This window comes from Fukomys damarensis, unplaced genomic scaffold (genome assembly GCF_012274545.1).
Source record: "Fukomys damarensis isolate Sample0158 unplaced genomic scaffold, DMR_v1.0_HiC HiC_scaffold_34, whole genome shotgun sequence".
Classification (NCBI taxonomy): domain Eukaryota; kingdom Metazoa; phylum Chordata; class Mammalia; order Rodentia; family Bathyergidae; genus Fukomys; species Fukomys damarensis.
In genome coordinates this window covers 5,107,618-5,117,460 of record NW_022900946.1, presented here as the reverse complement: position 1 = coordinate 5,117,460, position 9,843 = coordinate 5,107,618, and the positions used below count along the sequence as shown (strand labels likewise).

General features: G+C 38.8%; 1 long non-coding RNA gene across 1 annotated transcript in view; it reads left to right on the top strand.

The window, feature by feature from the left end:
- LOC104861859 overlaps window positions 1-9,203 on the top strand; it is a 17,150-nt gene extending 7,947 nt beyond the window's left edge. The window contains exons 2-3 of the long non-coding RNA XR_780135.2: window positions 6,649-6,963; window positions 9,135-9,203. This is a non-coding gene — a long non-coding RNA (uncharacterized LOC104861859). The remainder of the gene's footprint in view (window positions 1-6,648; window positions 6,964-9,134) is intronic.
- Window positions 9,204-9,843: the final 640 nt, after the last annotated feature.

Here is a 9,843-nt window from a genome sequence, read left to right as displayed (position 1 = left end):
ATATTTGAATAAAAATTTGACAGTTCTAGAACTCTTCCATGAGATTTTTTCCTATTAACACTCTGAATTCACCAACCCACTACCTTCTGGCCTCCATAGTTTCTGATGAGAGATCTGCTGATGATCGCATTGAAGAGGACTTGTATGTGATGAGCTGCTTCTCTCACACTCCTTTCAAGCTTCTGTCCATTACTTTATCTTTCAATAGTTTGGTTTTAATGTCTTCTTATGGATTTCTTGAGTTAATCTTACTTGGAAATTGTTGAGTTTCTTGGATGTGTATATTCATACCTTCCATCAAGTCTGGGAAGTTTCTAGCCGTTATTTCTTCATATAAGCTCTTAAATAATTGCTCTTTTTTCTTCTGTCTCTTTCAGAGTCTTCCTCAATGTTGTTTGCTTGATGGTATCTTATAGTCTCTTTTTACTTTTCTTCAATCATTTTTCTTTCTGTTCCTTAGCCTCAAAATTTTCAATTGTCATTATGCTCAAATGTGTAGATTTGTTTCTTCTGCCTGCTCAAACCTGTCTTTGAATAATTTTGTTTATTTATTAATTAATTTTCATTGTGAGGAATTGGTACATGTGCAAGATATATCTCAATTTTTTTCCTCCTCCCTCTACCCCCTTAAATTTTTTCCAGTGTCAGATTCATTTATTTATTGTATATGTTATATGTTGTATAAAGTTAATTATAATACATACAGATTAATAGTCAGATGAACAGGTCAAAACCATAAAATATAAAACTATTATACTAAATCAAGGTACACTTTTAGTTACATTGTCCATGCTGAATTACAATAACTATTTTTCTCTCTTTTTTCTATTTTTAATTTTATATTTGAAATTGACTTTGGGCCGGGGATTTAGCTCAGTGGTGCTGCTGCCTGCCTCATAAACACAAGGTCCCAAGTTCAATCCCTGGTACCAGGGAAACAAAACAAAACAAAAAAGAAAATTGACTTTAATTTTATATATAAAATTGACTTATATGTTGTATTTCTCATATAAGAGAAACTATGTGATATTTAAGCTTGTTTGTCTGATTTACTTCACTTAACATTATGGTCTCAAGGTGCATCCATTTTCCTACAAATGACTCATTTATCATTTTTAAATCACAGAGTGGTATTCTATTATGTATAAATATGACATTTTCTCTACCCATTCATCTGCTAGTGGATACATTCTAAAATTTAGCTATTATGAGTTGTACTGCTAGAAACATGCTATAAACATCACTGTGGTATGATGTCTTTAACTCTTTTTGGAAGATACCTAGAAGGAGAATAGCTGGGTCAAATGGAATTTCTATTTTCAGTTTTTTGAGAAATCTCTGTACTGATTTCCACAGTGGTTTTAATAATTTACCTTCCCACCAACAATGAAGAAGTATACCTTTTCCCCCTGAAACCTCTCCAGCATTTGTTATTGGTTGATTTCTTGATGATATCCATTCTTCCTGGGGTGAGCTGGACTCTCAATATTGTTTTAATTAGTATTTTCAAATAACCAACTATGTTGAACTCTTTTTTCATGTATTTATTGACTCTGTACTTCTTCATCTGAGAAGAGTCTGTCTATTCCAGATGCTTGTCTTTTGATTGGCTCTTTAAATTCAAGGGCCTAATTTTTTTTTAGCTCTTTGTATAGTCTATATAGTAGTCCTTTGTCCGAGGAATAGCTGGAAAAATATTTTTTTCCATTCTGTAGGCTGTTCTTCACTCTGTTGGCAGTTTCCTGGCTGTGAAGAAGCCTTTTAATTTGATTTAGTCCCATTTGTTGATTCTTGGTATTATTTCTTGTGCACCTGGTGTCCTGTTCAGAAAGTCTTTGCTTACACCTATGTTTCAACAGTTGTAACTATTGTGTCTTCCAGTCAATTATTTCTCTTTCAATACTTATGTCTTTGATCCATTTTTATTTTAATTTAGTGTGTTGTGAGAGGTATAGGTATAGATTAAATCTTTAGCATGTGAATATTCACTTTTCCTGGCACCATATGTTAAAGAGGATGTCTTTCCTCCAGTGAAAATACTTGGTATCTTTGTCAAAGATAAGATAGCTGAGGGTCAGGGATTTAGCTCAGTGGTTCTGCCATCTGCCTCACAAGCACAAGGACCTGAGTGATCCCTGGTACCAAAAAAAAAAAAAAAAAAAAAAAAAAAAAAAAGAACTTGTTTCTGCATTCCCTATTCTGTTCCACTGATCCACAAATCTGTTTTTTTTTTGTTGTCAATATTATACTTTTAAAAAAATCATTGTGGCTTTGTAGTATAATATGAAGTCCAGAAGTGTAATGTCCCCTGATACGGCTTTGTTACCGAGAATTATTTTGTCATCTTGAGTCTTCACTGGTTCCATATGAATTTTAGGATTGCTTTCTCTAGCTCTTTGAGGAATCCTATTGATATTTTGATTGTGATTGCATTAAATCTGTATAACAGTTTTGGAAGTATGGCCATTTGGAAATATACCTAAGTATGAATGGGTTTTAACTATCCAGGAATGTCATTTTCTGATATCCTCTTCAATCTCCTTTTCAGAGTACTATAGTTTGTCTATGTAGAAGACAAAATAAAATGAGAACAAAGAAAGTAATTATATAGAGATTAAACATAAGAGAAAAAAATTAAAGAGAGAAAACCCAAAAGGTAGAAAAGAAAAGAAAGTAAGAAAAAAGAGAGTAAGAAGCCTGGAGGAAGGACAACAAAAAATTCCCCAAGCTCAAATAAACTAGTGAAAAAGAAAGGAAGAAAGGAAAGAAGAGAAAAAGAAAAAAATTAAAACAACAAAAATTTTAAAAAGTACACACTCAGAAAAGTAAAACAAAAACACAACACAACAAAAAACAAAACAGAAAGAAAGAAAAATATATATAAAACCAATATGAAAAGAAAAATTTCTGTGTGATTTTAACTTTGTGATTTTCTTCCATGAGCTACAATTTTTGGGCAGTCTACAGGTCAAAATGTGTTCCTGTTTGTGCTATTAAAGAAGGCCATCAGATCCTAGATCCATGCTGGATGCAGGCACCACCCGCAGGCCTGGCATTAGGGCAAGAGTGATCTGCAACTTTCAAATCCAAAGCAATTCAGGAAGAACCTGGCCTTTGACCATGGGATTGGAGCCCATGTCCTTTAGCTTAAACTCCTTGGGGGGTATCTTACCAGCCTAACCGCAACTCCCTGGCTACAGCTATCTCTTGCAGCTGACCCTTACACAGAGACTTGTAGGAACATAACCCTGGGAATCCTCAATTGAAGGTGTCCTGAGGCTGCTTATAGGTCCAGGTTCAAACCTTCAACCCCTCTCTGGAATGGCATCTGACCAAGCACTCTTTCCAGGGATATTGCAGGCATTTGGGTTGGAGTCTCTTACTGTCTGTTGCAGCTTGCAACATATGCTGGTTTGTTCTACTTCTGTATTTCTCCCAGAATGCCTCTGGAGTCCCCTGCTTTTACCTTGTCTTAGTAGAGTTGATTTCCCTTTCTTGTGAGCCCTGAGCCAAAGTTGGAGAGAAAGTGCATATTGTTCCTTCCCTATTCTTCAATGTGCTCTGTCTCTTTAATTTCTCTATAGATTTTAATTTTCCTATCAGATCCTTCCTGTTTCCTGGAGATCTACTACCTCCCAAAATTATTATATTGTAGTGTCTGATACAAATCTCAGTGAGATGAATTGTTGCTTGCCACTCTGCCATTTTCATGGAACCCGAATAATTTTGGTGAATTTTTCATTTCAATTACTGTACTTTTCAGCTCTAGAATTTGTTTTTGTTTTCAGGCTTTCTGTCTCTACCAATATTTCCATTTTGTTCATGCATTGTTTTGTTGAGTATATCTACATCTTCCTTTATTTTTTGAGCATCTTTAAGACTCTTGTTTTAAAGTCATTGTTAGTGGGCTCACCATCTGGTCATTTCTTGGAGCAGTTGCTATTGGTTTACTTTCTCCTGTTTGAATGGGCTGTACTTTGTTGTTTTTGTTTGTTTGTTTGTTTTTGTGCTCCTGGTGATTGATCTCAAGATCTTGTACATTCTAAGCACGTCCTCTACCATTGAGTTTCATCCTTAGCCCTGTTGTTTCTTAACCACAGAACAGTTTACCCTAATGTGACTTAGCAGTGCATTTGTTTTATGTACTGACCATTTCGACTGTCACTTGATCTGGTATCATTTTAACCAGTCAATTCTTGTTTGCACAAGATATACTGATACATCTGTTTCTTTGTTTTATATTGACTATCTGTGCATAATTTCTTGTATTTACTTTTGATGTTTATTTCTAGAGAAATCTCATAATAAGTTCTGGTTATTTTCTTTTACTAATTTATGTTTATTTTATTTGTGAAAAATAACCTTTAATTTTGTGCTACAATCTATAAAAACTCTTATCAAAAGTACATTAGGGGCCAGGGATTTAGCTCAGTGGTGCCACCGTCTGCCTCTCAAGCATAAGGACTCGAGTTTGATCCCGGTACCCCCCCCCAAAAAAAAGTACATTAGATGTAATTTTTATACTTCTTCAGAATTCAACAATATTGTTTTACAATTCAAAACAGACACATTTGGGACACTGAGACGGAATAGGAAGGACGTGTCAAAAGACCTGCAAAATAAAAAACAAAAAGCAAGAAATGTTAGCATATCAGAGAGGAATAGTCTGTGTTATGAAATGGAAAGACAAAAAAGACATCTACTTATTGTCAACTATTCTTAATACAGAAATAACAAAACTTGAAAGAAGAAATGAAAAAAATTCCAGTAGCGGTCAGTGATCATAATACTTCTGTGGGTGGTGTTGACAGAGTTGACCATCATCTAGCAAGTTATCCTGACATTAAAAAGTGAGGAAAATATTACTATAAAATATTTATCACCTTCTGGACCAAATAATATGGAACTTGTTTATTACTTATTCAAACTATGGGAGGGTTCAAAAACTGATTTACAATTTAGGTTAGGTCTCATAGGCCAAATAATTAAATACTATGGGATAATGAAATGACAACCAGGATGTCCACAACTGATGTCTTCACCATTATTTTTGGTGGACAGACATTTTCTTGAAACTATACCACCTATAGCAAAAAAGGTCAACACGACAGTGTAGAATGTGTTGATCAAAGAAAGACAATAATGCAAAAAAGAATTTGGAAAGAGACTAAATACTGCTGTCCAGATTGCAACATTGCATCATGTATTGAATGTTATAAGATATACCATACAAGGAAGGATTATTGAGGCCAGGGATTTAGCTTAGTGGTTTCACTGCCTGCTTTGCAAGTGTAAGGTCCTGAGTTCGATCCTCGGTACCAAATCATTCTTATATTTCCTGTTATCTTATAAAATTAATGAAAAAATGCAATTTTTGGTTATTCTGTATTTAAATAATTGGACTGGTAAGTGGTTGATAATAACTTTTTTATTTATTTATTTTTGGATTGTGGATCAAACTCAGGACCTTGCACTTGTGAGGCAGGTGGTGGCACTACTGAGCTAAACTCCCTACCCACATTTAACTTTTAATTATGGTTTTAGTTCTAGAGTGACCTTGAGAATTGTTAATATTTCATGCTTCTCTTTCCTCATGTGTCATATGGAAACTGTGACATTTTATTAATCCAGTATATATTTATTGGGCTCCCTTTGTGTGCCCCCAAGTTCTTCGATACTCTTCTATTGGGAAATGGGTTCTCTTCTTGAACATGAATCTGTGACTGTCTGACCTATAGAAAATGTCAGGAATGACCCTGAGCCAGTTTGTAGGTCAGACTTTAAGAAATGCTAATCCTTTACCTCCTGTGCTTTGGGGCACTGACTCTTGGAATTGAGTCACTGCGCTGTTGAGGACTGCCTTCATGAACAGGCAGAGAAGTGGCCTCCATGAACAGGTAACACTGCTGGCCAAAGTCCTGGCTGAGCTCTCATTTGACAGCCAGCTTCAGCTTATTAGCCAAGTGAGTGAGAACCTTGAAAATAGATATTTTAGCCTCCCATCAAGCTACCACTGCTGAGGCTGCATGGGATAGAGGTGATCTTTTACTGATAGCTCTATTTCAAATTAATTTACTTCACAAGTTTCATCTATCCTTTAGCACAGAGATGTGCAAAAAAATGTAATGTGAGCCACGTACATAACTTTACATTTTCTAGTTGCCGCTTTACAAAAAATAACTTAATAAAACCACACAGGTAAAACTAATTTGAGAGAAATTTGATTTATCTCCATATATTGCAAATGTTACTTTTCAACATGCAATGAAGACAAAAATTATTTGTGAGATGTTTTTACATTCTTCTGTATGCTACATACTTGAAATTTAGGGTGATGACTTATGTGATCACAAATAATTACAAATATATTTTAATTACAACCAGTGCAGACTAGCTAGATTTCGGGAGTTTGTTAGCCCCCTGTGGCTCATATCTACTGCACTGAAAAGTGCAGCCTTAGAAGGAAAGAGTTGGAAGGCAAACTACTCCACCCCTGCACCATTTTACAGAGGAGGAAAATGAGATAAAGAGAGAGGAAGTAACTTGCCCAGGGTTATGCACACCAGTTGTTAGAAATGTGCTCGCTCCCCGTATGGCCATGTCATAATTCCTGGGATCTGTGTTGTCTTTTTTTTTTTTTTTTTTAAGGCTTTGTAGATGTAACCAAATTAAGGATCTTGAGATGAAGCAATCATCCCAGATTATCTGGTTGAGCCCAACATCAAATGACCAGCATCCTTTATGAGAGAAACAGGAAAGTTTAGACAGACAGAAGAGGAGACTCGCCCAAAGAAGAAGATGCAGACAGAGGAAGATCAGAGAGACATGGCCACAAGCCAAGGAAGACAGAGAATGCTGACAGCCACTAGAAGCTGGAAGACATAGGCAGATTCTCTTCTAAAGCCTCCAGAAGGCCCTGATGATACCTTGGCATTAAGATATTTTTATCTTCCAGAAGTACAGGTAATACACTTCTATTATTTTTAGTTACTCAGTTTTGTAATAATTTCATGGGGGGGGTTGCAGCCACAGGAAATAAATGTATACATCACATATCAAGTCTGGACTGAAAAGATCTGGGACTACATTTCCAGCTGCAGCAACCGGCTTCCTCATCGTCTCTGCAGTTTTCAAGTGGCCAGCATTCATTCTTTTGTGAGCAGAGGGGGCCAGGCAGGGACTCTGCTAACCTGAAGGGCCCATGCTGATATACAGGAAACTGCTTCAGAATTCACATGGTGCCATGTGGCATGGTCTTTATCTCTTGGCTCATCTGCTCAAATGGCTGATCTCTATGCATCTCCCCTTTCTTCTTGTGTCATCTACTTTCCAGGTAGTAGACAGGCTGATCCTAAAATACACACACACACACACACACACACACACACACACACACACACACACACAAACGGTGCCAGAATACCTCTAACACACACAAATGGTGTCAGGATACTTCTCTGCCCCCAACTCCAACAGCTTCGATTCAGTAGAGTGAAGTTCAAACTCCTTGCCACATTTACAAATGTGGACTATGCTTACCTCCTTTCCTTCCTCTTATGCCTATTCCAGCCTGAAGCCTCCTTGCTGTTTCTCCAACTTGAAGAATCATGTTCTTTGCATTTGCTGTTTTCTCTTTCTGGGACATTCTACCCTAGACATGCTTGTGGCTTATTCACTTGTTCAGGCCTTTGCTCAGATGTTGCTAATGAGAAAAACTTTTCTTGGGCACTGTCATTCTTTGTGCTTCAGAATGCTTTAATATTCTTTACAGAATGATTCTCCCTACCACCCAGTATAGTTTTTTTAGTTGATTAGGCTATTGATCATCCCCTTCTCCCATAAACTCCATGAGGACAGGGACTTTTGTCTGATTTACTTACTGGGCCAGTACATAACAGGTTTGCAATAACATTTGTTCAGTGAGTGAATATATGAATTAATGAGTTCAGGAATGAAAGTTTCATTGGGTCATACCTTTTTTTTTCCTAGAGAAGTTAGAATTTGGATATTTAGGTAAAGCTCTACCACAGGTGAACTAGAAAGACAGAAATCACTGGGCTGGCTAAAAAATGGCAACCAAGAGTCACAATTTAAGAGCCCCGAAGTACAGGGATGTGAGTCAGATGGAAACCTGGTTCTCTGCACTCAGCTGGTACAGAATCTCTAGAAACAGAATGGGTTTTAGCAATCCTCAGCCCTTGCAAAACCAGGCCCGGTCCATGAGGTACTGTTTGTTGTTACAGACCAAAGTCAGCCAGGGCACTTCGTTCAAAAGGCAGGATGTGGGCTGTCAGCTTCCAGCTCATCGGTTCAAAGGAAATCTACTTCAGCAGCAATGTCTCTTGGGATGTTTCCCAAGCCTCCCTGGGAGGTGGTGGGGCCTGTTAAAGGACTAATAATAGACAGGCACATCCAGTTTCACCAAACATGTCAACCTTAAAAGTGAATGCTATTTTTTCCTTGTTACCTTTGAATTACTATGTAGGAGAAGGACATTCTATTATTACAGTCATGGATCTCTACATGCTACCTAATAATGACTTATCACTCAGTAGCTTCCAGGAAAAAATTGTCATAGTGGGACCAGAGCTCTACCACTACTCAGGTTCACCCCTTTGTGGTCAGTGTGCTTTGTAGCTAGGACTTCCCAATTTCCATCCCATGATAGTGTGACTGTGGAGTTTAGCTTAATCACTCAGAGCGTCGCCGTCCTTATCCACAGCGAAACCTGCCAAATCTCTGCAATGTCGCTGTTGTGACTAAAGACAGCACAAGTGCCTGGCACTTAACAAGCACTCGATATTTATCCTTTTGGGCACGGATAGGGGTAAAGTGGCACTGATCTTTGAGTCTCCGTTCGCTAGTGCACCCACTCGCTCACCCAGTGTTTATTGAGCTCTTCCTTAGGAGATGTCAGACCCTGAACTTGACACACTGGCTCGTGATGGTGAGCAGCTCCTTCCTGCTGTGCATGAGGAGGAGGAGCTCATTGTCCAGGGCTGTGTTTCCTTCTCAGAGCTCAGGGCATGATGTGTGTGTGTGGTGGAGGGGTAGATACAATGCATGGATAGACCTTGACACCGAGCTGAACATCTAGATATTTATTGCCTCTTAGTTACCCTTCTGTTTTTCAGATTGCATCAAGGAGAGCATTCCTGCAGGATATTAATGTGTCTTGAATACATCTCTGTAACATTTGCCCGTCTCTTCTCTGAACAAGTGAAAGAAGGCCTCAGTCTCAGATGTTTTGGCAGATGACAGAACCTGGAGAAACTGTAATAAAAAGATGCTTCTTGCTATTCAAACTCAGATATATCAAACCAGATAGTGCACAGACAGGACCACAATCTGCGAAGGCGAGTCCAAAGTGAATGGAATTCGGGGAAAATATCGATCCATTACATTTCTCCCTCTCCATATTCGCCGTATTTTATAGTTGAGGAAATCGAGTCTTTGTGGAGGGGATGGACAGAAGGTAAGGAGTTCTTACGCCAAGACTCTTCTGTGCAGTGGAGGTGGATGTAGAGGAGACAAAGATTGCGCCTCCCCTACCTCTGCGGAAAGTGTGCATGTGTGTGTGTAAGTGTGTGTAGCTACAGGCCTTTCCGGATGAGTGACAGCGAGAGCAGTCCCTGCAGGAGACGCGCGCAGAATGTCCAATGGGGCGGACGGGGGCGGACGGGTACCAGTCTCCGCGGAGGCCCTGGCCGATCCACTGCGTCCAACCCTAATCCCCGCGGGGCCCTCGGCTCTCGGTACTCCCTGGAGGGGGGGCCGTGGAGGGGACGGCGCGAGGACTGAGTGGGGGGGCGGCTTGGTCCGCGCCGCAGCGCTGCGGCTGAG